Raw genomic sequence first — 21039 nt, forward strand, 5'->3', positions numbered from 1 at the left:
TGTTGGCTTTTTTCATATCTATTGGAATTTAAAAGAGGAAAAAAAAGTGAAAAATCCAACGGCACGCAGTGTTCCTAAGTGGTCTCCCTCCCAAGTACTGACTGCGCTCGACGCTGCTTAACTTCGGTGATCGGACGAGAACCGGTGTTTTCAGCGTGATATTGCCGTTGCCGAGAGTGCTATTTAATAATTCGAAATTAATAAACCTTCATCTTTATAAATCAATAATAAAAAGAAGATATGTTTGCTTTTTTCATATCTCGTGGAATTTAAAAGAGGAAATAAAAGTGAAAAAGCCAACGGCACGCAAAGTTTCCAAGTACTGACTGCGCTCGACGCTGCTTAACTTCGGTGATCGGACGAGAACCGGTGTTTTCAGCGTGATATGGCCGTTGCCGAGAGTGCTATTTAATAATTCGAATTTAAATTAAGTGGGACAAATTAACCATCATCTTTTTAAAACAATAACAAAAAGAAAATATGTTTGCTTTTTTCATTTCTAGTGGAATTTAAAAGAGGAAAAAAAAGTGAAAAAGCCAACGGCACGCAGTGTTTATAAGTGGTCTCCCTCCCAAGTACTGACTGCGCTCGCCGCTGCTTAACTTCGGTGATCGGACGAGATCTGGTGTTTTCACCGTGATATGGCCGTTGCCGAGAGTGCTATTTAATAATTCGAATTTAAATTAAGTGAGACAAATTAATATTCATCTTCTTAAAACAATAACAAAAAGAAAATATGTTGGCTTTTTTCATATCTTTTGGAATTTAAAAGAGGAAAAAAAAGTGAAAAAGCCAACGGCACTTAGCGTTCCTAAGTGGTCTCCCTCCCAAGTACTGACTGCGCTCGACGCTGCTTAACTTCGGTGATCCGACGAGAACCGGTGTTTTCAGCGTGATATGGCCGTTGCCGAGAGTGCTAGATAATAATTCGAATTTAAATTAAGTGAGACAAATTAACCTTCATCTTTTTAAAACAATAACAAAAAGAAAATATGTTTGCTTTTTTCATATCTATTGGAATTTAAAAGAGGAAAAAAAGTGAAAAAGCCAACAGCACGCAGTGTTCCTAAGTGGTCTCCCTCCCAAGTACTGACTGCGCTCGACGCTGCTTAACTTCGGTGATCGGACGAGAACCGGTGTTTTCAGCGTGATATGGCCGTTGCCGAGAGTGCTATTTAATAATTCGAATTTAAATTAAGTGAGACAAATTTACCTTCATCTTTTTAAAACAATAACAAAAAGAAAATATGTTGGCTTTTTTCATATCTATTGGAATTTAAAAGAGGAAAAAAAAGTGAAAAAGCCAACGGCACGCAGTGTTCGTAAGTGGTCTCCCTCCCAAGTACTGACTGCGCTCGACGCTGCTTAACTTCGGTGATCGGACGAGAACCGGTGTTTTCAGCGTGATATGGCCGTTGCCGAGAGTGCTATTTAATAATTCGAATTTAAATTAAGTGAGACAAATTAACCATCTTTTTAAAACAATAAAAAAAGAAAATATGTTTGCTTTTTTCATATCTATTGGAATTTAAAAGAGGAAAAAAAGTGAAAAAGCCAACGGCACGCAGTGTTCCTAAGTGGTCTCCCTCCCAAGTACTGACTGCGCTCGACGCTGCTTAACTTCGGTGATCGGACGAGAACCGGTGTTTTCAGCGTGATATGGCCGTTGCCGAGAGTGCTATTTAATAATTCGAATTTAAATTAAGTGAGACAAATTAACCTTCATCTTTTTAAAACAATAACAAAAAGAAAATATGTTTGCTTTTTTCATATCTATTGGAATTTAAAAGAGGAAAAAAAGTGAAAAAGCCAACAGCACGCAGTGTTCCTAAGTGGTCTCCCTCCCAAGTACTGACTGCGCTCGACGCTGCTTAACTTCGGTGATCGGACGAGAACCGGTGTTTTCAGCGTGATATGGCCGTTGCCGAGAGTGCTATTTAATAATTCGAATTTAAATTAAGTGAGACAAATTTACCTTCATCTTTTTAAAACAATAACAAAAAGAAAATATGTTGGCTTTTTTCATATCTATTGGAATTTAAAAGAGGAAAAAAAAGTGAAAAATCCAACGGCACGCAGTGTTCCTAAGTGGTCTCCCTCCCAAGTACTGACTGCGCTCGACGCTGCTTAACTTCGGTGATCGGACGAGAACCGGTGTTTTCAGCGTGATATTGCCGTTGCCGAGAGTGCTATTTAATAATTCGAAATTAATAAACCTTCATCTTTATAAATCAATAATAAAAAGAAGATATGTTTGCTTTTTTCATATCTCGTGGAATTTAAAAGAGGAAATAAAAGTGAAAAAGCCAACGGCACGCAAAGTTTCCAAGTACTGACTGCGCTCGACGCTGCTTAACTTCGGTGATCGGACGAGAACCGGTGTTTTCAGCGTGATATGGCCGTTGCCGAGAGTGCTATTTAATAATTCGAATTTAAATTAAGTGGGACAAATTAACCATCATCTTTTTAAAACAATAACAAAAAGAAAATATGTTTGCTTTTTTCATTTCTAGTGGAATTTAAAAGAGGAAAAAAAAGTGAAAAAGCCAACGGCACGCAGTGTTTATAAGTGGTCTCCCTCCCAAGTACTGACTGCGCTCGCCGCTGCTTAACTTCGGTGATCGGACGAGATCTGGTGTTTTCACCGTGATATGGCCGTTGCCGAGAGTGCTATTTAATAATTCGAATTTAAATTAAGTGAGACAAATTAATATTCATCTTCTTAAAACAATAACAAAAAGAAAATATGTTGGCTTTTTTCATATCTTTTGGAATTTAAAAGAGGAAAAAAAAGTGAAAAAGCCAACGGCACTTAGCGTTCCTAAGTGGTCTCCCTCCCAAGTACTGACTGCGCTCGACGCTGCTTAACTTCGGTGATCCGACGAGAACCGGTGTTTTCAGCGTGATATGGCCGTTGCCGAGAGTGCTAGATAATAATTCGAATTTAAATTAAGTGAGACAAATTAACCTTCATCTTTTTAAAACAATAACAAAAAGAAAATATGTTGGCTTTTTTCATATCTATTGGAATTTAAAAGAGGAAAAAAAAGTGAAAAAGCCAACGGCACGCAGTGTTCGTAAGTGGTCTCCCTCCCAAGTACTGACTGCGCTCGACGCTGCTTAACTTCGGTGATCGGACGAGAACCGGTGTTTTCAGCGTGATATGGCCGTTGCCGAGAGTGCTATTTAATAATTCGAATTTAAATTAAGTGAGACAAATTAACCATCTTTTTAAAACAATAAAAAAAGAAAATATGTTTGCTTTTTTCATATCTATTGGAATTTAAAAGAGGAAAAAAAGTGAAAAAGCCAACAGCACGCAGTGTTCCTAAGTGGTCTCCCTCCCAAGTACTGACTGCGCTCGACGCTGCTTAACTTCGGTGATCGGACGAGAACCGGTGTTTTCAGCGTGATATGGCCGTTGCCGAGAGTGCTATTTAATAATTCGAATTTAAATTAAGTGAGACAAATTTACCTTCATCTTTTTAAAACAATAACAAAAAGAAAATATGTTGGCTTTTTTCATATCTATTGGAATTTAAAAGAGGAAAAAAAAGTGAAAAATCCAACGGCACGCAGTGTTCCTAAGTGGTCTCCCTCCCAAGTACTGACTGCGCTCGACGCTGCTTAACTTCGGTGATCGGACGAGAACCGGTGTTTTCAGCGTGATATTGCCGTTGCCGAGAGTGCTATTTAATAATTCGAAATTAATAAACCTTCATCTTTATAAATCAATAATAAAAAGAAGATATGTTTGCTTTTTTCATATCTCGTGGAATTTAAAAGAGGAAATAAAAGTGAAAAAGCCAACGGCACGCAAAGTTTCCAAGTATTGACTGCGCTCGACGCTGCTTAACTTCGGTGATCGGACGAGAACCGGTGTTTTCAGCGTGATATGGCCGTTGCCGAGAGTGCTATTTAATAATTCGAATTTAAATTAAGTGAGACAAATTAACCATCATCTTTTTAAAACAATAACAAAAAGAAAATATGTTTGCTTTTTTCATTTCTAGTGGAATTTAAAAGAGGAAAAAAAAGTGAAAAAGCCAACGGCACTTAGCGTTCCTAAGTGGTCTCCCTCCCAAGTACTGACTGCGCTCGACGCTGCTTAACTTCGGTGATCCGACGAGAACCGGTGTTTTCAGCGTGATATGGCCGTTGCCGAGAGTGCTAGATAATAATTCGAATTTAAATTAAGTGAGACAAATTAACCTTCATCTTTTTAAAACAATAACAAAAAGAAAATATGTTGGTTTTTTTCATATCTATTGGAATTTAAAAGAGGAAAAAAAGTGAAAAAGCCAACGGCACGCAGTGTTCGTAAGTGGTCTCCCTCCCAAGTACTGACTGCGCTCGACGCTGCTTAACTTCGGTGATCGGACGAGAACCGGTGTTTTCAGCGTGATATGGCCGTTGCCGAGAGTGCTATTTAATAATTCGAATTTAAATTAAGTGAGACAAATTAACCATCTTTTTAAAACAATAACAAGTTGGGAAAACCAAAATATTACCTCTCCGTGTCAAGAAGATTATATAAATTTAAGTATCCAATGAAAACGTTATTATGTTTCTGAGTTGGGGTTTCCCATTTTTGTTGTTGTTTTGAAAAATATATCGCAATGCACGGGCCTTGATAGATATAGGAGGCAATGAATGAAATATATCACAATGCACGGGCCTTGATAGATATAGGAGGCAATGAATGAAATATATCACAATGCACGGGCCTTGATAGATATAGGAGGCAATGAAGGAAATATATCGCATGCACGGGACTTGGTAGATATAGGAGGCAATGATAATCTCTCTCTTTGCACGAGAGGTTTATCTTTAATATTTAAATAAATATAATTATTTTTAATTATTTTAATCTTCAATAATTAACATAAATAATAGTTAAATCGTTTAAAATAAACTTATACCTATTATCTTCTCAAACTTTGCTAATATTGACGTTTAAAGTGAAGGGTACCCCTCTTGCCCGCTTTTTTCAAATTTGGGGTATATATACGATTCGTTTCCATTATAATAGTAAGGAAAAAGCGCAATTGCGAAAACCTTTGGTGGCGATCCCACCTTAGAGAGGCTAGACGTTTCTCGTAACCCTAGCTGATCGCCGCGTATATCCTAAAACCAAACGATGATAATGGAGTAGAAGCCAATGATACAGATTGGTGTCTATGTGGAATAGACGGAAGACCAGTGGATGGTGGTGTTAGAAGCCAGTGTAAGTGCAGACTGGTGTCAATGTGGGATTGACAAAGAACAGAAAATGGTGGTGATTAGAAGCCAGTAAGAACAGACTGGTGTCCGTGTGGGATGGACAAAGACCAGAAGATGGTGGTGTGAGAACTCAAGTAGAGGAGCCATTTCCGTGACTGTGAAAGCAGTTCGGAAATGGCGAACACGTTTGCTCCGATACGCAAACTGCGAACGCGGTCACGTGGGTGTAACAACAGACAGACAGACACACACACAGACAGACACACAGACACAGCCGTTACAGAACCTCTCCTGGACTACGTCACACGGAGAGGTAAAAAAAGAAAATATGTTTGCTTTTTTCATATCTATTGGAATTTAAAAGAGGAAAAAAAGTGAAAAAGCCAACGGCACGCAGTGTTCCAAAGTGGTCTCCCTCCCAAGTACTGACTGCGCTCGACGCTGCTTAACTTCGGTGATCGGACGAGATCTGGTGTTTTCAGCGTGATATGGCCGTTGCCGAGAGTGCTATTTAATAATTCGAATTTAAATTAAGTGAGACAAATTAATATTCATCTTCTTAAAACAATAACAAAAAGAAAATATGTTGGCTTTTTTCATATCTATTGGAATTTAAAAGAGGAAAAAAAAGTGAAAAAGCCAACGGCACTTAGCGTTCCTAAGTGGTCTCCCTCCCAAGTACTGACTGCGCTCGACGCTGCTTAACTTCGGTGATCCGACGAGAACCGGTGTTTTCAGCGTGATATGGCCGTTGCCGAGAGTGCTAGATAATAATTCGAATTTAAATTAAGTGAGACAAATTAACCATCTTTTTAAAACAATAACAAAAAGAAAATATGTTGGCTTTTTTCATATCTATTGGAATTTAAAAGAGGAAAAAAAAGTGAAAAAGCCAACGGCACGCAGTGTTCGTAAGTGGTCTCCCTCCCAAGTACTGACTGCGCTCGACGCTGCTTAACTTCGGTGATCGGACGAGAACCGGTGTTTTCAGCGTGATATGGCCGTTGCCGAGAGTGCTATTTAATAATTCGAATTTAAATTAAGTGAGACAAATTAACCATCTTTTTAAAACAATAAAAAAAAGAAAATATGTTTGCTTTTTTCATATCTATTGGAATTTAAAAGAGGAAAAAAAGTGAAAAAGCCAACGGCACGCAGTGTTCCTAAGTGGTCTCCCTCCCAAGTACTGACTGCGCTCGACGCTGCTTAACTTCGGTGATCGGACGAGAACCGGTGTTTTCAGCGTGATATGGCCGTTGCGGAGAGTGCTAGATAATAATTCGAATTTAAATTAAGTGAGACAAATTAACCTTCATCTTTTTAAAACAATAACAAAAAGAAAATATGTTTGCTTTTTTCATATCTATAGGAATTTAAAAGAGGAAAAAAAAGTTAAAAAGCAAACGGCACGCAGTGTTCCTAAGTGGTCTCCCTCCCAAGTACTGACTGCGCTCGACGCTGCTTAACTTCTGTGATCGGACGAGAACCGGTGTTTTTAGCGTGATATGGCCGTTGCCGAAAGTGCTATTTAATAATTTGAATTTAATTAACCTTTATCTTTATAAATCAATAAGAAAAAGAAGATATGTTTGCTTTTTTCATATCTCATGGAATTTAAAAGAGGAAATAAAAGTGAAAAAGCCAACGGCACTCAAAGTTTCCAAGTACTGACTGCGCTCGACGCTGCTTAACTTCGGTGATCGGACGAGAACCGGTGTTTTCAGCGTGATATGGCCGTTGCCGAGAGTGCCAGATAATAATTCGAATTTAAATTAAGTGAGACAAATTGACCTTTATCTTTTTAAAACAATAACAAAAAGAAAATATGTTTGCTTTTTTCATATCAATAGGAATTTAAAAGAGGAAAAAAAAGTGAAAAAGCAAACTGCACGCAATGTTCCTAAGTGGTCTCCCTCCCAAGTACTGACTGCGCTCGACGCTGCTTAACTTCGGTGATCGGACGAGAACCGGTGTTTTCAGCGTGATATGGCCGTTGCCGAGAGTGCTAGATAATAATTCGAATTTAAATTAAGTGAGACAAATTAACCATCATCTTTTTAAACAATAACAAAAAGAAAATATGTTTGCTTTTTTCATATCTATTGGAATTTAAAAGAGGAAAAAAAAGTGAAAAAGCCAACGGCACGCAGTGTTCCTACGTGGTCTCCCTCCCAAGTACTGACTGCGCTCGACGCTGCTTAACTTCGTTGATCGGACGAGAACCGGTGTTTTTAGCGTGATATGGCCGTTGCCGAAAGTGCTATTTAATAATTTGAATTTAATTAACCTTCATCTTTATAAATCAATAAGAAAAGGAAGATATGTTTGCTTTTTTCATATCTCATGGAATTTAAAAGAGGAAATAAAAGTGAAAAAGCCAATGGCACGCAAAGTTTCCAAGTACTGACTGCGCTCGACGCTGCTTAACTTCGGTGATCGGACGAGAACCGGTGTTTTCAGCGTGATATGGCCGTTGCCGAGAGTGCTAGATAATAATTCGAATTTAAATTAAGTGAGACAAATTAACCATCATCTTTTTAAAACAATAACAAAAAGAAAATATGTTGGCTTTTTTCATATCTATTGGAATTTAAAAGAGGAAAAAAAAGTGAAAAAGCCAACGGCACGCAGTGTTCCTAAGTGGTCTCCCTCCCAAGTACTGACTGCGCTCGACGCTGCTTAATTTCGGTGATCCGACGAGAACCGGTGTTTTCAGCGTGATATGGCCGTTGCCGAGAGTGCCAGATAATAATTCGAATTTAAATTAAGTGAGACAAATTGACCTTCATCTTTTTAAAACAATAACAAAAAGAAAATATGTTTGCCTTTTTCATATCTATTGGAATTTAAAAGAGGAAAAAAAGTGAAAAAGCCAACGGCACGCAGTGTTCCTAAGTGGTCTCCCTCATAAGTACTGACTGCGCTCGACGCTGCTTAACTTCGGTGATCGGACGAGAACCGGTGTTTTCAGCGTGATATGGCCGTTGCCGAGAGTGCTATTTAATAATTCGAATTTAAATTAAGTGAGACAAATTTACCTTCATCTTTTTAATACAATAACAAAAAGAAAATATGTTGGCTTTTTTCATATCTATAGGAATTTAAAAGAGGAAAAAAAAGTGAAAAATCCAACGGCACGCAGTGTTCCTAAGTGGTCTCCCTCCCAAGTACTGACTGCGCTCGACGCTGCTTAACTTCGGTGATCGGACGAGAACCGGTGTTTTCAGCGTGATATGGCCGTTGCCGAGAGTGCTATTTAATAATTCGAAATTAATAAACCTTCATCTTTATAAATCAATAATAAAAAGAAGATATGTTTGCTTTTTTCATATCTCATGAAATTTAAAAGAGGAAATAAAAGTGAAAAAGCCAACGGCACGCAAAGTTTCCAAGTACTGACTGCGCTCGACGCTGCTTAACTTCGGTGATCGGACGAGAACCGGTGTTTTCCGCGTGATATGGCCGTTGCCGAGAGTGCTATTTAATAATTCGAATTTAAATTAAGTGAGACAAATTAACCATCATCTTTTTAAAACAATAACAAAAAGAAAATATGTTTGCTTTTTTCATATCTAGTGGAATTTAAAAGAGGAAATAAAAGTGAAAAAGCCAACGGCACGCAGTGTTTCTAAGTGGTCTCCCTCCCAAGTACTGACTGCGCTCGCCGATGCTTAACTTCGGTGATCTGACGAGATCTGGTGTTTTCAGCGTGATATGGCCGTTGCCGAGAGTGCTATTTAATAATTCGAATTTAAATTAAGTGAGACAAATTAATATTCATCTTCTTAAAACAATAACAAAAAGAAAATATGTTGGCTTTTTTCATATCTATTGGAATTTAAAAGAGGAAAAAAAAGTGAAAAAGCCAACGGTACTTAGCGTTCCTAAGTGGTCTCCCTCCCAAGTACTGACTGCGCTCGACGCTGCTTAACTTCGGTGATCCGACGAGAACCGGTGTTTTCAGCGTGATATGGCCGTTGCCGAGCGTGCTAGATATTAATTCGAATTTAAATTAAGTGAGACAAATTAACCATCATCTTTTTAAAACAATAACAAAAAGAAAATATGTTGGCTTTTTTCATATCTATTGGAATTTAAAAGAGGAAAAAAAAGTGAAAAAGCCAACGGCACGCAGTGTTCCTAAGTGGTCTCCCTCCCAAGTATTGACTGCGCTCGACGCTGCTTAATTTCGGTGATCCGACGAGAACCGGTGTTTTCAGCGTGATATGGCCGTTGCCGAGAGTGCCAGATAATAATTCGAATTTAAATTAAGTGAGACAAATTGACCTTCATCTTTTTAAAACAATAACAAAAAGAAAATATGTTTGCCTTTTTCATATCTATTGGAATTTAAAAGAGGAAAAAAAGTGAAAAAGCCAAAGGCACGCAGTGTTCCTAAGTGGTCTCCCTCATAAGTACTGACTGCGCTCGACGCTGCTTAACTTCGGTGATCGGACGAGAACCGGTGTTTTCAGCGTGATATGGCCGTTGCCGAGAGTGCTATTTAATAATTCGAATTTAAATTAAGTGAGACAAATTTACCTTCATCTTTTTAATACAATAACAAAAAGAAAATATGTTGGCTTTTTTCATATCTATAGGAATTTAAAAGAGGAAAAAAAAGTGAAAAATCCAACGGCACGCAGTGTTCCTAAGCGGTCTCCCTCCCAAGTACTGACTGCGCTCGACGCTGCTTAACTTCGGTGATCGGACGAGAACCGGTGTTTTCAGAGTGATATGGCCGTTGCCGAGAGTGCTGTTTAATAATTCGAAATTAATAAACCTTCATCTTTATAAATCAATAATAAAAAGAAGATATGTTTGCTTTTTTCATATCTCATGGAATTTAAAAGAGGAAATAAAAGTGAAAAAGCCAACGGCACGCAAAGTTTCCAAGTACTGACTGCGCTCGACGCTGCTTAACTTCGGTGATCGGACGAGAACCGGTGTTTTCCGCGTGATATGGCCGTTGCCGAGAGTGCTATTTAATAATTCGAATTTAAATTAAGTGAGACAAATTAACCATCATCTTTTTAAAACAATAAGAAAAAGAAAATATGTTTGCTTTTTTCATATCTAGTGGAATTTAAAAGAGGAAAAAAAAGTGAAAAAGCCAACGGCACGCAGTGTTTCTAAGTGGTCTCCCTCCCAAGTACTGACTGCGCTCGCCGATGCTTAACTTCGGTGATCTGACGAGATCTGGTGTTTTCAGCGTGATATGGCCGTTGCCGAGAGTGCTATTTAATAATTCGAATTTAAATTAAGTGAGACAAATTAATATTCATCTTCTTAAAACAATAACAAAAAGAAAATATGTTGGTTTTTTTCATATCTATTGGAATTTAAAAGAGGAAAAAAAAGTGAAAAAGCCAACGGCACTTAGCGTTCCTAAGTGGTCTCCCTCCCAAGTAGTGACTGCGCTCGACGCTGCTTAACTTCGGTGATCCGACGAGAACCGGTGTTTTCAGCGTGATATGCCCGTTGCCGAGCGTGCTAGATATTAATTCGAATTAAAATTAAGTGAGACAAATTAACCTTCATCTTTTTAAAACAATAACAAAAAGAAAATATGTTGGCTTTTTTCATATCTATTGGAATTTAAAAGAGGAAAAAAAAGTGAAAAAGCCAACGGCACGCAGTGTTCCTAAGTGGTCTCCCTCCCAAGTAATGACTGCGCTCGACGCTGCTTAACTTCGGTGATCGGACGAGAACCGGTGTTTTCAGCGTGATATGGCCGTTGCCGAGAGTGCTATTTAATAATTCGAATTTAAATTAAGTGAGACAAATTTACCTTCATCTTTTTAAAACAATAACAAAAAGAAAATATGTTGGCTTTTTTCATATCTATTGGAATTTAAAAGAGGGAAAAAAAGTGAAAAAGCCAACAGCACGCAGTGTTCCTAAGTGGTCTCCCTCCCAAGTACTGACTGCGCTCGACGCTGCTTAACTTCGGTGATCGGACGAGAACCGGTGTTTTCAGCGTGATATGGCCGTTGCCGAGAGTGCTATTTAATAATTCGAATTTAAATTAAGTGAGACAAATTAACCTTCATCTTTTTAAAACAATAACAAAAAGAAAATATGTTTGCTTTTTTCATATCTATTGGAATTTAAAAGAGGAAAAAAAAGTGAAAAAGCCAACGGCACGCAGTGTTCCTAAGTGGTCTCCCTCCCAAGTACTGACTGCGCTCGACGCTGCTTAACTTCGGTGATCGGACGAGAACCGGGGTTTTCAGCGTGATATGGCCGTTGCCGAGAGTGCTATTTAATAATTCGAATTTAAATTAAGTGAGACAAATTAACCTTCATCTTTTTAAAACAATAACAAAAAGAAAATAGGTTTGCTTTTTTCATATCTATTGGAATTTAAAAGAGGAAAAAAAAGGGAAAAAGCCAACGGCACGCAGTGTTCCTAAGTGGTCTCCCTCCCAAGTACTGACTGCGCTCGACGCTGCTTAACTTCGGTGATCGGACGAGAACCGGTGTTTTCAGCGTGATATGGCCGTTGCCGAGAGTGCTAGATAATAATTTGAATTTAATAACCTTCATCTTTATAAATCAATAAGAAAAAGAAGATATGTTTGCTTTTTTCATATCTGATGGAATTTAAAAGACGAAATAAAAGTGAAAATGCCAACGGCACGCAAAGTTTCCAAGTACTGACTGCGCTCGACGCTGCTTAACTTCGGTGATCGGACGAGAACCGGTGTTTTCAGCGTGATATGGCCGTTGCCGAGAGTGCAAGATAATAATTCGAATTTAAATTAAGTGAGACAAATTAACCATCATCTTTTTAAAACAATAACAAAAAGAAAATATGTTTGCTTTTTTCATATCTATTGGAATTTAAAAGAGGAAAAAAAAGTGAAAAAGCCAACGGCACGCAGTGTTCCTAAGTGGTCTCCCTCCCAAGTACTAACTGCGCTCGACGCTGCTTAACTTCGGTGATCCGACGAGAACCGGTGTTTTCAGCGTGATATGGCCGTTGCCGAGAGTGCTAGATAATAATTCGAATTTAAATTAAGTGAGACAAATTGACCTTCATCTTTTTAAAACAATAACAAAATGAAAATATGTTTGCTTTTTTCATATCTATTGGAATTTAAAGGAGGAAAAAAAGTGAAAAAGCCAACGGCACGCAGTGTTCCTAAGTGGTCTCCCTCCCAAGTACTGACTGCGCTCGACGCTTCTTAACTTCGGTGATCGGACGAGAACCGGTGTTTTCAGCGTGATATGGCCGTTGCCGAGAGTGCTAGATAATAATTCGAATTTAAATTAAGTGAGACAAATTAACCATCATCTTTTTAAAACAATAACAAAAATAAAATATGTTTGCTTTTTTCATATCTATTGGAATTTAAAAGAGGAAAAAAAAGTGAAAAAGCCAACAGCACGCAGTGTTCCTAAGTGGTCTCCCTCCCAAGTACTGACTGCGCTCGACGCTGCTTAACTTCGGTGATCGGACGAGAACCGGTGTTTTCAGCGTGATATGGCCGTTGCCGAGAGTGCAAGATAATAATTCGAATTTAAATTAAGTGAGACAAATTAACCATCATCTTTTTAAAACAATAACAAAAAGAAAATATGTTTGCTTTTTTCATATCTATTGGAATTTATAAGAGGAAAAAAAAGTGAAAAAGCCAACGGCACGCAGTGTTCCTAAGTGGTCTCCCTTCCAAGTACTGACTGCGCTCGACGCTGCTTAACTTCGGTGATCGGACGAGAACCGGGGTTTTCAGCGTGATATGGCCGTTGCCGAGAGTGCTAGATAATAATTCGAATTTAAATTAAGTGAGACAAATTGACCTTCATCTTTTTAAAACAATAACAAAATGAAAATATGTTTGCTTTTTTCATATCTATTGGAATTTAAAGGAGGAAAAAAAGTGAAAAAGCCAACGGCACGCAGTGTTCCTAAGTGGTCTCCCTCCCAAGTACTGACTGCGCTCGACGCTTCTTAACTTCGGTGATCGGACGAGAACCGGTGTTTTCAGCGTGATATGGCCGTTGCCGAGAGTGCTAGATAATAATTCGAATTTAAATTAAGTGAGACAAATTAACCATCATCTTTTTAAAACAATAACAAAAATAAAATATGTTTGCTTTTTTCATATCTATTGGAATTTAAAAGAGGAAAAAAAAGTGAAAAAGCCAACAGCACGCAGTGTTCCTAAGTGGTCTCCCTCCCAAGTACTGACTGCGCTCGACGCTGCTTAACTTCGGTGATCGGACGAGAACCGGTGTTTTCAGCGTGATATGGCCGTTGCCGAGAGTGCAAGATAATAATTCGAATTTAAATTAAGTGAGACAAATTAACCATCATCTTTTTAAAACAATAACAAAAAGAAAATATGTTTGCTTTTTTCATATCTATTGGAATTTATAAGAGGAAAAAAAAGTGAAAAAGCCAACGGCACGCAGTGTTCCTAAGTGGTCTCCCTTCCAAGTACTGACTGCGCTCGACGCTGCTTAACTTCGGTGATCGGACGAGAACCGGGGTTTTCAGCGTGATATGGCCGTTGCCGAGAGTGCTAGATAATAATTTGAATTTAATAACCTTCATCTTTATAAATCAATAAGAAAAAGAAGATATGTTTGCTTTTTTCATATCTGATGGAATTTAAAAGACGAAATAAAAGTGAAAATGCCAACGGCACGCAAAGTTTCCAAGTACTGACTGCGCTCGACGCTGCTTAACTTCGGTGATCGGACGAGAACCGGTGTTTTCAGCGTGATATGGCCGTTGCCGAGAGTGCAAGATAATAATTCGAATTTAAATTAAGTGAGACAAATTAACCATCATCTTTTTAAAACAATAACAAAAAGAAAATATGTTTGCTTTTTTCATATCTATTGGAATTTAAAAGAGGAAAAAAAAGTGAAAAAGCCAACGGCACGCAGTGTTTCTAAGTGGTCTCCCTCCCAAGTACTGACTGCGCTCGCCGATGCTTAACTTCGGTGATCTGACGAGATCTGGTGTTTTCAGCGTGATATGGCCGTTGCCGAGAGTGCTATTTAATAATTCGAATTTAAATTAAGTGAGACAAATTAATATTCATCTTCTTAAAACAATAACAAAAAGAAAATATGTTGGCTTTTTTCATATCTATTGGAATTTAAAAGAGGAAAAAAAAGTGAAAAAGCCAACGGCACTTAGCGTTCCTAAGTGGTCTCCCTCCCAAGTACTGACTGCGCTCGACGCTGCTTAACTTCGGTGATCCGACGAGAACCGGTGTTTTCAGCGTGATATGGCCGTTGCCGAGCGTGCTAGATATTAATTCGAATTTAAATTAAGTGAGACAAATTAACCATCATCTTTTTAAAACAATAACAAAAAGAAAATATGTTGGCTTTTTTCATATCTATTGGAATTTAAAAGAGGAAAAAAAAGTGAAAAAGCCAACGGCACGCAGTGTTCCTAAGTGGTCTCCCTCCCAAGTACTGACTGCGCTCGACGCTGCTTAATTTCGGTGATCCGACGAGAACCGGTGTTTTCAGCGTGATATGGCCGTTGCCGAGAGTGCCAGATAATAATTCGAATTTAAATTAAGTGAGACAAATTGACCTTCATCTTTTTAAAACAATAACAAAAAGAAAATATGTTTGCCTTTTTCATATCTATTGGAATTTAAAAGAGGAAAAAAAGTGAAAAAGCCAACGGCACGCAGTGTTCCTAAGTGGTCTCCCTCATAAGTACTGACTGCGCTCGACGCTGCTTAACTTCGGTGATCGGACGAGAACCGGTGTTTTCAGCGTGATATGGCCGTTGCCGAGAGTGCTATTTAATAATTCGAATTTAAATTAAGTGAGACAAATTTACCTTCATCTTTTTAATACAATAACAAAAAGAAAATATGTTGGCTTTTTTCATATCTATAGGAATTTAAAAGAGGAAAAAAAAGTGAAAAATCCAACGGCACGCAGTGTTCCTAAGTGGTCTCCCTCCCAAGTACTGACTGCGCTCGACGCTGCTTAACTTCGGTGATCGGACGAGAACCGGTGTTTTCAGAGTGATATGGCCGTTGCCGAGAGTGCTGTTTAATAATTCGAAATTAATAAACCTTCATCTTTATAAATCAATAATAAAAAGAAGATATGTTTGCTTTTTTCATATCTCATGGAATTTAAAAGAGGAAATAAAAGTGAAAAAGCCAACGGCACGCAGTGTTTCTAAGTGGTCTCCCTCCCAAGTACTGACTGCGCTCGCCGATGCTTAACTTCGGTGATCTGACGAGATCTGGTGTTTTCAGCGTGATATGGCCGTTGCCGAGAGTGCTATTTAATAATTCGAATTTAAATTAAGTGAGACAAATTAATATTCATCTTCTTAAAACAATAACAAAAAGAAAATATGTTGGCTTTTTTCATATCTATTGGAATTTAAAAGAGGAAAAAAAAGTGAAAAAGCCAACGGCACTTAGCGTTCCTAAGTGGTCTCCCTCCCAAGTACTGACTGCGCTCGACGCTGCTTAACTTCGGTGATCCGACGAGAACCGGTGTTTTCAGCGTGATATGGCCGTTGCCGAGCGTGCTAGATATTAATTCGAATTTAAATTAAGTGAGACAAATTAACCATCATCTTTTTAAAACAATAACAAAAAGAAAATATGTTGGCTTTTTTCATATCTATTGGAATTTAAAAGAGGAAAAAAAAGTGAAAAAGCCAACGGCACGCAGTGTTCCTAAGTGGTCTCCCTCCCAAGTACTGACTGCGCTCGACGCTGCTTAATTTCGGTGATCCGACGAGAACCGGTGTTTTCAGCGTGATATGGCCGTTGCCGAGAGTGCCAGATAATAATTCGAATTTAAATTAAGTGAGACAAATTTACCTTCATCTTTTTAATACAATAACAAAAAGAAAATATGTTGGCTTTTTTCATATCTATAGGAATTTAAAAGAGGAAAAAAAAGTGAAAAATCCAACGGCACGCAGTGTTCCTAAGTGGTCTCCCTCCCAAGTACTGACTGCGCTCGACGCTGCTTAACTTCGGTGATCGGACGAGAACCGGTGTTTTCAGAGTGATATGGCCGTTGCCGAGAGTGCTGTTTAATAATTCGAAATTTATAAACCTTCATCTTTATAAATCAATAATAAAAAGAAGATATGTTTGCTTTTTTCATATCTCATGGAATTTAAAAGAGGAAATAAAAGTGAAAAAGCCAACGGCACGCAAAGTTTCCAAGTACTGACTGCGCTCGACGCTGCTTAACTTCGGTGATCGGACGAGAACCGGTGTTTTCAGCGTGATATGGCCGTTGCCGAGAGTGCTATTTAATAATTCGAATTTAAATTAAGTGAGACAAATTAACCATCATCTTTTTAAAACAATAACAAAAAGAAAATATGTTTGCTTTTTTCATATCTAGTGGAATTTAAAAGAGGAAAAAAAAGTGAAAAAGCCAACAGCACGCAGTGTTCCTAAGTGGTCTCCCTCCCAAGTACTGACTGCGCTCGACGCTGCTTAACTTCGGTGATCTGACGAGATCTGGTGTTTTCAGCGTGATATGGCCGTTGCCGAGAGTGCTATTTAATAATTCGAATTTAAATTAAGTGAGACAAATTAATATTCATCTTCTTAAAACAATAACAAAAAGAAAATATGTTGGTTTTTTTCATATCTATTGGAATTTAAAAGAGGAAAAAAAAGTGAAAAAGCCAACGGCACTTAGCGTTCCTAAGTGGTCTCCCTCCCAAGTACTGACTGCGCTCGACGCTGCTTAACTTCGGTGATCCGACGAGAACCGGTGTTTTCAGCGTGATATGGCCGTTGCCGAGCGTGCTAGATATTAATTCGAATTAAAATTAAGTGAGACAAATTAACCTTCATCTTTTTAAAACAATAACAAAAAGAAAATATGTTGGCATTTTTCATATCTATTGGAATTTAAAAGAGGAAAAAAAAGTGAAAAAGCCAACGGCACGCAGTGTTCCTAAGTGGTCTCCCTCCCAAGTACTGACTGCGCTCGACGCTGCTTAACTTCGGTGATCGGACGAGAACCGGTGTTTTCAGCGTGATATGGCTGTTGCCGAGAGAGCTATTTAATAATTCGAATTTAAATTAAGTGAGACAAATTAACCTTCATCTTTTTAAAACAATAACAAAAAGAAAATATGTTTGCTTTTTTCATATCTATTGGAATTTAAAAGAGGAAAAAAAGTGAAAAAGCCAACGGCACGCAGTGTTCCTAAGTGGTCTCCCTCCCAAGTAATGACTGCGCTCGACGCTGCTTAACTTCGGTGATCGGACGAGAACCGGTGTTTTCAGCGTGATATGGCCGTTGCCGAGAGTGCTATTTAATAATTCGAATTTAAATTAAGTGAGACAAATTTACCTTCATCTTTTTAAAACAATAACAAAAAGAAAATATGTTGGCTTTTTTCATATCTATTGGAATTTAAAAGAGGAAAAAAAAGTGAAAAAGCCAATGGCACGCAGTGTTCCTAAGTGGTCTCCCTCCCAAGTACTGACTGCGCTCGACGCTGCTTAACTTCGGTGATCGGACGAGAACCGGTGTTTTCAGCGTGATATGGCCGTTGCCGAGAGTGCTATTTAATAATTCGAATTTAAATTAAGTGAGACAAATTAACCTTCATCTTTTTAAAACAATAACAAAAAGAAAATATGTTTGCTTTTTTCATATCTATTGGAATTTAAAAGAGGAAAAAAAAGTGAAAAAGCCAACGGCACGCAGTGTTCCTAAGTGGTCTCCCTCCCAAGTACTAACTGCGCTCGACGCTGCTTAACTTCGGTGATCCGACGAGAACCGGTGTTTTCAGCGTGATATGGCCGTTGCCGAGAGTGCTAGATAATAATTCGAATTTAAATTAAGTGAGACAAATTGACCTTCATCTTTTTAAAACAATAACAAAATGAAAATATGTTTGCTTTTTTCATATCTATTGGAATTTAAAAGAGGAAAAAAAGTGAAAAAGCCAACGGCACGCAGTGTTCCTAAGTGGTCTCCCTCCCAAGTACTGACTGCGCTCGACGCTTCTTAACTTCGGTGATCGGACGAGAACCGGTGTTTTCAGCGTGATATGGCCGTTGCCGAGAGTGCTAGATAATAATTCGAATTTAAATTAAGTGAGACAAATTAACCATCATCTTTTTAAAACAATAACAAAAATAAAATATGTTTGCTTTTTTCATATCTATTGGAATTTAAAAGAGGAAAAAAAAGTGAAAAAGCCAACAGCACGCAGTGTTCCTAAGTGGTCTCCCTCCCAAGTACTGACTGCGCTCGACGCTGCTTAACTTCGGTGATCGGACGAGAACCGGTGTTTTCAGCGTGATATGGCCGTTGCCGAGAGTGCAAGATAATAATTCGAATTTAAATTAAGTGAGACAAATTAACCATCATCTTTTTAAAACAATAACAAAAAGAAAATATGTTTGCTTTTTTCATATCTATTGGAATTTATAAGAGGAAAAAAAAGTGAAAAAGCCAACGGCACGCAGTGTTCCTAAGTGGTCTCCCTTCCAAGTACTGACTGCGCTCGACGCTGCTTAACTTCGGTGATCGGACGAGAACCGGGGTTTTCAGCGTGATATGGCCGTTGCCGAGAGTGCTAGATAATAATTTGAATTTAATAACCTTCATCTTTATAAATCAATAAGAAAAAGAAGATATGTTTGCTTTTTTCATATCTGATGGAATTTAAAAGACGAAATAAAAGTGAAAATGCCAACGGCACGCAAAGTTTCCAAGTACTGACTGCGCTCGACGCTGCTTAACTTCGGTGATCGGACGAGAACCGGTGTTTTCAGCGTGATATGGCCGTTGCCGAGAGTGCAAGATAATAATTCGAATCTAAATTAAGTGAGACAAATTAACCATCATCTTTTTAAAACAATAACAAAAAGAAAATATGTTTGCTTTTTTCATATCTATTGGAATTTAAAAGAGGAAAAAAAAGTGAAAAAGCCAACGGCACGCAGTGTTCCTAAGTGGTCTCCCTCCCAAGTACTGACTGCGCTCGACGCTGCTTAACTTCGGTGATCCGACGAGAACCGGTGTTTTCAGCGTGATATGGCCGTTGCCGAGAGTGCTAGATAATAATTCGAATTTAAATTAAGTGAGACAAATTGACCATCTTTTTAAAACAATAACAAAATGAAAATATGTTTGCTTTTTTCATATCTATTGGAATTTAAAAGAGGAAAAAAAGTGAAAAAGCCAACGGCACGCAGTGTTCCTAAGTGGTCTCCCTCCCAAGTACTGACTGCGCTCGACGCTTCTTAACTTCGGTGATCGGACGAGAACCGGTGTTTTCAGCGTGATATGGCCGTTGCCGAGAGTGCTAGATAATAATTCGAATTTAAATTAAGTGAGACAAATTAACCATCATCTTTTTAAAACAATAACAAAAATAAAATATGTTTGCTTTTTTCATATCTATTGGAATTTAAAAGAGGAAAAAAAAGTGAAAAAGCCAACAGCACGCAGTGTTCCTAAGTGGTCTCCCTCCCAAGTACTGACTGCGCTCGACGCTGCTTAACTTCGGTGATCGGACGAGAACCGGTGTTTTCAGCGTGATATGGCCGTTGCCGAGAGTGCAAGATAATAATTCGAATTTAAATTAAGTGAGACAAATTAACCATCATCTTTTTAAAACATAACAAAAAGAAAATATGTTTGCTTTTTTCATATCTATTGGAATTTATAAGAGGAAAAAAAAGTGAAAAAGCCAACGGCACGCAGTGTTCTTAAGTGGTCTCCCTCCCAAGTACTGACTGCGCTCGACGCTGCTTAACTTCGGTGATCGGACGAGAACCGGGGTTTTCAGCGTGATATGGCCGTTGCCGAGAGTGCTAGATAATAATTTGAATTTAATAACCTTCATCTTTATAAATCAATAAGAAAAAGAAGATATGTTTGCTTTTTTCATATCTGATGGAATTTAAAAGACGAAATAAAAGTGAAAATGCCAACGGCACGCAAAGTTTCCAAGTACTGACTGCGCTCGACGCTGCTTAACTTCGGTGATCGGACGAGAACCGGTGTTTTCAGCGTGATATGGCCGTTGCCGAGAGTGCAAGATAATAATTCGAATTTAAATTCAGTGAGACAAATTAACCATCATCTTTTTAAAACAATAACAAAAATAAAATATGTTTGCTTTTTTCATATCTATTGGAATTTAAAAGAGGAAAAAAAAGTGAAAAAGCCAACGGCACGCAGTGTTCCTAAGTGGTCTCCCTCCCAAGTACTGACTGCGCTCGACGCTGCTTAACTTCGGTGATCGGACGAGAACCGGTGTTTTCAGCGTGATATGGCCGTTGCCGAGAGTGCAAGATAATAATTCGAATTTAAATTAAGTGAGACAAATTAACCATCATCTTTTTAAAACAATAACAAAAAGAAAATATGTTTGCTTTTTTCATATCTATTGGAATTTATAAGAGGAATAAAAGTGAAAAAGCCAACGGCACGCAGTGTTCCTAAGTGGTCTCCCTCCCAAGTACTGACTGCGCTCGACGCTGCTTAACTTCGGTGATCGGACGAGAACCGGTGTTTTCAGCGTGATATGGCCGTTGCCGAGAGTGCTAGATAATAATTTGAATTTAATAACCTTCATCTTTATAAATCAATAAGAAAAAGAAGATATGTTTGCTTTTTTCATATCTGATGGAATTTAAAAGACGAAATAAAAGTGAAAATGCCAACGGCACGCAAAGTTTCCAAGTACTGACTGCGCTCGACGCTGCTTAACTTCGGTGATCGGACGAGAACCGGTGTTTTCAGCGTGATATGGCCGTTGCCGAGAGTGCAAGATAATAATTCGAATTTAAATTCAGTGAGACAAATTAACCA

General features: G+C 38.4%; 36 non-coding genes and 44 pseudogenes across 36 annotated transcripts; all 80 read right to left on the minus strand.

Annotated features, from left to right (window-relative positions):
* Positions 1-53: 53 nt before the first annotated feature.
* On the minus strand, positions 54-172 carry LOC149581153 (5S ribosomal RNA; annotated as a pseudogene).
* A 122-nt stretch (positions 173-294) lies between these two features.
* LOC149581154 (5S ribosomal RNA) lies at positions 295-397 on the minus strand (annotated as a pseudogene).
* A 137-nt stretch (positions 398-534) lies between these two features.
* Positions 535-653, minus strand: LOC149581155 (5S ribosomal RNA; annotated as a pseudogene).
* A 137-nt stretch (positions 654-790) lies between these two features.
* LOC149581156 (5S ribosomal RNA) lies at positions 791-909 on the minus strand (annotated as a pseudogene).
* Positions 910-1045: 136 nt separating this feature from the next.
* Positions 1046-1164, minus strand: LOC149581157 (5S ribosomal RNA). The gene has a single exon (XR_016380836.1). It is a non-coding gene; the product is annotated as a 5S ribosomal RNA (ribosomal RNA).
* A 137-nt stretch (positions 1165-1301) lies between these two features.
* On the minus strand, positions 1302-1420 carry LOC149581158 (5S ribosomal RNA). The gene has a single exon (XR_016380926.1). It is a non-coding gene; the product is annotated as a 5S ribosomal RNA (ribosomal RNA).
* Positions 1421-1552: 132 nt separating this feature from the next.
* LOC149581159 (5S ribosomal RNA) lies at positions 1553-1671 on the minus strand. Its single transcript, XR_016381124.1, has one exon. It is a non-coding gene; the product is annotated as a 5S ribosomal RNA (ribosomal RNA).
* Positions 1672-1807: 136 nt separating this feature from the next.
* Positions 1808-1926, minus strand: LOC149581160 (5S ribosomal RNA). The gene has a single exon (XR_016380837.1). It is a non-coding gene; the product is annotated as a 5S ribosomal RNA (ribosomal RNA).
* A 137-nt stretch (positions 1927-2063) lies between these two features.
* On the minus strand, positions 2064-2182 carry LOC149581161 (5S ribosomal RNA; annotated as a pseudogene).
* A 122-nt stretch (positions 2183-2304) lies between these two features.
* On the minus strand, positions 2305-2407 carry LOC149581162 (5S ribosomal RNA; annotated as a pseudogene).
* Positions 2408-2544: 137 nt separating this feature from the next.
* LOC149581163 (5S ribosomal RNA) lies at positions 2545-2663 on the minus strand (annotated as a pseudogene).
* A 137-nt stretch (positions 2664-2800) lies between these two features.
* On the minus strand, positions 2801-2919 carry LOC149581164 (5S ribosomal RNA; annotated as a pseudogene).
* Positions 2920-3056: 137 nt separating this feature from the next.
* Positions 3057-3175, minus strand: LOC149581165 (5S ribosomal RNA). Its single transcript, XR_016380927.1, has one exon. It is a non-coding gene; the product is annotated as a 5S ribosomal RNA (ribosomal RNA).
* Positions 3176-3307: 132 nt separating this feature from the next.
* On the minus strand, positions 3308-3426 carry LOC149581166 (5S ribosomal RNA). Its single transcript, XR_016380838.1, has one exon. It is a non-coding gene; the product is annotated as a 5S ribosomal RNA (ribosomal RNA).
* A 137-nt stretch (positions 3427-3563) lies between these two features.
* LOC149581167 (5S ribosomal RNA) lies at positions 3564-3682 on the minus strand (annotated as a pseudogene).
* Positions 3683-3804: 122 nt separating this feature from the next.
* Positions 3805-3907, minus strand: LOC149581168 (5S ribosomal RNA; annotated as a pseudogene).
* Positions 3908-4044: 137 nt separating this feature from the next.
* Positions 4045-4163, minus strand: LOC149581169 (5S ribosomal RNA; annotated as a pseudogene).
* A 136-nt stretch (positions 4164-4299) lies between these two features.
* On the minus strand, positions 4300-4418 carry LOC149581170 (5S ribosomal RNA). The gene has a single exon (XR_016380928.1). It is a non-coding gene; the product is annotated as a 5S ribosomal RNA (ribosomal RNA).
* Positions 4419-5604: 1186 nt separating this feature from the next.
* On the minus strand, positions 5605-5723 carry LOC149581171 (5S ribosomal RNA; annotated as a pseudogene).
* A 137-nt stretch (positions 5724-5860) lies between these two features.
* Positions 5861-5979, minus strand: LOC149581172 (5S ribosomal RNA; annotated as a pseudogene).
* Positions 5980-6113: 134 nt separating this feature from the next.
* Positions 6114-6232, minus strand: LOC149581173 (5S ribosomal RNA). The gene has a single exon (XR_016380929.1). It is a non-coding gene; the product is annotated as a 5S ribosomal RNA (ribosomal RNA).
* A 133-nt stretch (positions 6233-6365) lies between these two features.
* Positions 6366-6484, minus strand: LOC149581174 (5S ribosomal RNA). The gene has a single exon (XR_016381043.1). It is a non-coding gene; the product is annotated as a 5S ribosomal RNA (ribosomal RNA).
* A 137-nt stretch (positions 6485-6621) lies between these two features.
* LOC149581175 (5S ribosomal RNA) lies at positions 6622-6740 on the minus strand (annotated as a pseudogene).
* Positions 6741-6862: 122 nt separating this feature from the next.
* LOC149581176 (5S ribosomal RNA) lies at positions 6863-6965 on the minus strand (annotated as a pseudogene).
* A 137-nt stretch (positions 6966-7102) lies between these two features.
* On the minus strand, positions 7103-7221 carry LOC149581177 (5S ribosomal RNA; annotated as a pseudogene).
* A 136-nt stretch (positions 7222-7357) lies between these two features.
* LOC149581178 (5S ribosomal RNA) lies at positions 7358-7476 on the minus strand (annotated as a pseudogene).
* Positions 7477-7598: 122 nt separating this feature from the next.
* On the minus strand, positions 7599-7701 carry LOC149581179 (5S ribosomal RNA; annotated as a pseudogene).
* A 137-nt stretch (positions 7702-7838) lies between these two features.
* On the minus strand, positions 7839-7957 carry LOC149581180 (5S ribosomal RNA; annotated as a pseudogene).
* Positions 7958-8093: 136 nt separating this feature from the next.
* On the minus strand, positions 8094-8212 carry LOC149581181 (5S ribosomal RNA). The gene has a single exon (XR_016380971.1). It is a non-coding gene; the product is annotated as a 5S ribosomal RNA (ribosomal RNA).
* Positions 8213-8349: 137 nt separating this feature from the next.
* Positions 8350-8468, minus strand: LOC149581182 (5S ribosomal RNA). The gene has a single exon (XR_016381010.1). It is a non-coding gene; the product is annotated as a 5S ribosomal RNA (ribosomal RNA).
* A 122-nt stretch (positions 8469-8590) lies between these two features.
* Positions 8591-8693, minus strand: LOC149581183 (5S ribosomal RNA; annotated as a pseudogene).
* Positions 8694-8830: 137 nt separating this feature from the next.
* Positions 8831-8949, minus strand: LOC149581184 (5S ribosomal RNA; annotated as a pseudogene).
* A 137-nt stretch (positions 8950-9086) lies between these two features.
* On the minus strand, positions 9087-9205 carry LOC149581185 (5S ribosomal RNA; annotated as a pseudogene).
* A 137-nt stretch (positions 9206-9342) lies between these two features.
* Positions 9343-9461, minus strand: LOC149581186 (5S ribosomal RNA; annotated as a pseudogene).
* A 136-nt stretch (positions 9462-9597) lies between these two features.
* Positions 9598-9716, minus strand: LOC149581187 (5S ribosomal RNA; annotated as a pseudogene).
* A 137-nt stretch (positions 9717-9853) lies between these two features.
* Positions 9854-9972, minus strand: LOC149581188 (5S ribosomal RNA; annotated as a pseudogene).
* A 122-nt stretch (positions 9973-10094) lies between these two features.
* On the minus strand, positions 10095-10197 carry LOC149581189 (5S ribosomal RNA; annotated as a pseudogene).
* A 137-nt stretch (positions 10198-10334) lies between these two features.
* LOC149581190 (5S ribosomal RNA) lies at positions 10335-10453 on the minus strand (annotated as a pseudogene).
* Positions 10454-10590: 137 nt separating this feature from the next.
* LOC149581191 (5S ribosomal RNA) lies at positions 10591-10709 on the minus strand (annotated as a pseudogene).
* Positions 10710-10846: 137 nt separating this feature from the next.
* Positions 10847-10965, minus strand: LOC149581192 (5S ribosomal RNA). Its single transcript, XR_016381140.1, has one exon. It is a non-coding gene; the product is annotated as a 5S ribosomal RNA (ribosomal RNA).
* A 137-nt stretch (positions 10966-11102) lies between these two features.
* On the minus strand, positions 11103-11221 carry LOC149581193 (5S ribosomal RNA). Its single transcript, XR_016380839.1, has one exon. It is a non-coding gene; the product is annotated as a 5S ribosomal RNA (ribosomal RNA).
* Positions 11222-11358: 137 nt separating this feature from the next.
* LOC149581194 (5S ribosomal RNA) lies at positions 11359-11477 on the minus strand. Its single transcript, XR_016381015.1, has one exon. It is a non-coding gene; the product is annotated as a 5S ribosomal RNA (ribosomal RNA).
* Positions 11478-11614: 137 nt separating this feature from the next.
* LOC149581195 (5S ribosomal RNA) lies at positions 11615-11733 on the minus strand. The gene has a single exon (XR_016381135.1). It is a non-coding gene; the product is annotated as a 5S ribosomal RNA (ribosomal RNA).
* Positions 11734-11854: 121 nt separating this feature from the next.
* LOC149581196 (5S ribosomal RNA) lies at positions 11855-11957 on the minus strand (annotated as a pseudogene).
* A 137-nt stretch (positions 11958-12094) lies between these two features.
* Positions 12095-12213, minus strand: LOC149581197 (5S ribosomal RNA). The gene has a single exon (XR_016380906.1). It is a non-coding gene; the product is annotated as a 5S ribosomal RNA (ribosomal RNA).
* A 136-nt stretch (positions 12214-12349) lies between these two features.
* Positions 12350-12468, minus strand: LOC149581198 (5S ribosomal RNA). Its single transcript, XR_016381115.1, has one exon. It is a non-coding gene; the product is annotated as a 5S ribosomal RNA (ribosomal RNA).
* A 137-nt stretch (positions 12469-12605) lies between these two features.
* Positions 12606-12724, minus strand: LOC149581199 (5S ribosomal RNA). Its single transcript, XR_016380840.1, has one exon. It is a non-coding gene; the product is annotated as a 5S ribosomal RNA (ribosomal RNA).
* A 137-nt stretch (positions 12725-12861) lies between these two features.
* On the minus strand, positions 12862-12980 carry LOC149581200 (5S ribosomal RNA). The gene has a single exon (XR_016381026.1). It is a non-coding gene; the product is annotated as a 5S ribosomal RNA (ribosomal RNA).
* A 136-nt stretch (positions 12981-13116) lies between these two features.
* On the minus strand, positions 13117-13235 carry LOC149581201 (5S ribosomal RNA). The gene has a single exon (XR_016381116.1). It is a non-coding gene; the product is annotated as a 5S ribosomal RNA (ribosomal RNA).
* A 137-nt stretch (positions 13236-13372) lies between these two features.
* LOC149581202 (5S ribosomal RNA) lies at positions 13373-13491 on the minus strand. The gene has a single exon (XR_016380841.1). It is a non-coding gene; the product is annotated as a 5S ribosomal RNA (ribosomal RNA).
* Positions 13492-13628: 137 nt separating this feature from the next.
* On the minus strand, positions 13629-13747 carry LOC149581203 (5S ribosomal RNA). Its single transcript, XR_016381027.1, has one exon. It is a non-coding gene; the product is annotated as a 5S ribosomal RNA (ribosomal RNA).
* A 121-nt stretch (positions 13748-13868) lies between these two features.
* On the minus strand, positions 13869-13971 carry LOC149581204 (5S ribosomal RNA; annotated as a pseudogene).
* Positions 13972-14108: 137 nt separating this feature from the next.
* LOC149581205 (5S ribosomal RNA) lies at positions 14109-14227 on the minus strand (annotated as a pseudogene).
* Positions 14228-14364: 137 nt separating this feature from the next.
* On the minus strand, positions 14365-14483 carry LOC149581206 (5S ribosomal RNA; annotated as a pseudogene).
* Positions 14484-14620: 137 nt separating this feature from the next.
* On the minus strand, positions 14621-14739 carry LOC149581207 (5S ribosomal RNA; annotated as a pseudogene).
* A 136-nt stretch (positions 14740-14875) lies between these two features.
* Positions 14876-14994, minus strand: LOC149581208 (5S ribosomal RNA). Its single transcript, XR_016380972.1, has one exon. It is a non-coding gene; the product is annotated as a 5S ribosomal RNA (ribosomal RNA).
* Positions 14995-15131: 137 nt separating this feature from the next.
* LOC149581209 (5S ribosomal RNA) lies at positions 15132-15250 on the minus strand (annotated as a pseudogene).
* A 122-nt stretch (positions 15251-15372) lies between these two features.
* On the minus strand, positions 15373-15491 carry LOC149581210 (5S ribosomal RNA; annotated as a pseudogene).
* Positions 15492-15628: 137 nt separating this feature from the next.
* Positions 15629-15747, minus strand: LOC149581211 (5S ribosomal RNA; annotated as a pseudogene).
* Positions 15748-15884: 137 nt separating this feature from the next.
* Positions 15885-16003, minus strand: LOC149581212 (5S ribosomal RNA; annotated as a pseudogene).
* A 137-nt stretch (positions 16004-16140) lies between these two features.
* On the minus strand, positions 16141-16259 carry LOC149581213 (5S ribosomal RNA; annotated as a pseudogene).
* Positions 16260-16381: 122 nt separating this feature from the next.
* On the minus strand, positions 16382-16484 carry LOC149581214 (5S ribosomal RNA; annotated as a pseudogene).
* A 137-nt stretch (positions 16485-16621) lies between these two features.
* LOC149581215 (5S ribosomal RNA) lies at positions 16622-16740 on the minus strand (annotated as a pseudogene).
* A 137-nt stretch (positions 16741-16877) lies between these two features.
* Positions 16878-16996, minus strand: LOC149581216 (5S ribosomal RNA; annotated as a pseudogene).
* A 137-nt stretch (positions 16997-17133) lies between these two features.
* On the minus strand, positions 17134-17252 carry LOC149581217 (5S ribosomal RNA). Its single transcript, XR_016381132.1, has one exon. It is a non-coding gene; the product is annotated as a 5S ribosomal RNA (ribosomal RNA).
* A 136-nt stretch (positions 17253-17388) lies between these two features.
* LOC149581218 (5S ribosomal RNA) lies at positions 17389-17507 on the minus strand. The gene has a single exon (XR_016381141.1). It is a non-coding gene; the product is annotated as a 5S ribosomal RNA (ribosomal RNA).
* A 137-nt stretch (positions 17508-17644) lies between these two features.
* Positions 17645-17763, minus strand: LOC149581219 (5S ribosomal RNA). The gene has a single exon (XR_016381095.1). It is a non-coding gene; the product is annotated as a 5S ribosomal RNA (ribosomal RNA).
* Positions 17764-17900: 137 nt separating this feature from the next.
* On the minus strand, positions 17901-18019 carry LOC149581220 (5S ribosomal RNA). The gene has a single exon (XR_016380907.1). It is a non-coding gene; the product is annotated as a 5S ribosomal RNA (ribosomal RNA).
* Positions 18020-18155: 136 nt separating this feature from the next.
* LOC149581221 (5S ribosomal RNA) lies at positions 18156-18274 on the minus strand. Its single transcript, XR_016381117.1, has one exon. It is a non-coding gene; the product is annotated as a 5S ribosomal RNA (ribosomal RNA).
* Positions 18275-18411: 137 nt separating this feature from the next.
* On the minus strand, positions 18412-18530 carry LOC149581222 (5S ribosomal RNA). Its single transcript, XR_016380842.1, has one exon. It is a non-coding gene; the product is annotated as a 5S ribosomal RNA (ribosomal RNA).
* Positions 18531-18667: 137 nt separating this feature from the next.
* LOC149581223 (5S ribosomal RNA) lies at positions 18668-18786 on the minus strand. The gene has a single exon (XR_016381028.1). It is a non-coding gene; the product is annotated as a 5S ribosomal RNA (ribosomal RNA).
* A 121-nt stretch (positions 18787-18907) lies between these two features.
* Positions 18908-19010, minus strand: LOC149581224 (5S ribosomal RNA; annotated as a pseudogene).
* Positions 19011-19147: 137 nt separating this feature from the next.
* On the minus strand, positions 19148-19266 carry LOC149581225 (5S ribosomal RNA). The gene has a single exon (XR_016380992.1). It is a non-coding gene; the product is annotated as a 5S ribosomal RNA (ribosomal RNA).
* A 133-nt stretch (positions 19267-19399) lies between these two features.
* LOC149581226 (5S ribosomal RNA) lies at positions 19400-19518 on the minus strand. Its single transcript, XR_016381118.1, has one exon. It is a non-coding gene; the product is annotated as a 5S ribosomal RNA (ribosomal RNA).
* A 137-nt stretch (positions 19519-19655) lies between these two features.
* On the minus strand, positions 19656-19774 carry LOC149581227 (5S ribosomal RNA). Its single transcript, XR_016380843.1, has one exon. It is a non-coding gene; the product is annotated as a 5S ribosomal RNA (ribosomal RNA).
* Positions 19775-19910: 136 nt separating this feature from the next.
* LOC149581228 (5S ribosomal RNA) lies at positions 19911-20029 on the minus strand. Its single transcript, XR_016381052.1, has one exon. It is a non-coding gene; the product is annotated as a 5S ribosomal RNA (ribosomal RNA).
* A 121-nt stretch (positions 20030-20150) lies between these two features.
* On the minus strand, positions 20151-20253 carry LOC149581229 (5S ribosomal RNA; annotated as a pseudogene).
* Positions 20254-20390: 137 nt separating this feature from the next.
* LOC149581230 (5S ribosomal RNA) lies at positions 20391-20509 on the minus strand. Its single transcript, XR_016381148.1, has one exon. It is a non-coding gene; the product is annotated as a 5S ribosomal RNA (ribosomal RNA).
* Positions 20510-20645: 136 nt separating this feature from the next.
* Positions 20646-20764, minus strand: LOC149581231 (5S ribosomal RNA). Its single transcript, XR_016381152.1, has one exon. It is a non-coding gene; the product is annotated as a 5S ribosomal RNA (ribosomal RNA).
* Positions 20765-20885: 121 nt separating this feature from the next.
* LOC149581232 (5S ribosomal RNA) lies at positions 20886-20988 on the minus strand (annotated as a pseudogene).
* Positions 20989-21039: the final 51 nt, after the last annotated feature.

This window comes from Phalangium opilio, unplaced genomic scaffold, assembly GCF_054372755.1.
Source record: "Phalangium opilio isolate 3A_F unplaced genomic scaffold, DU_Popi_V2 ptg007730c_1, whole genome shotgun sequence".
Lineage (NCBI taxonomy): Eukaryota > Metazoa > Arthropoda > Arachnida > Opiliones > Phalangiidae > Phalangium > Phalangium opilio.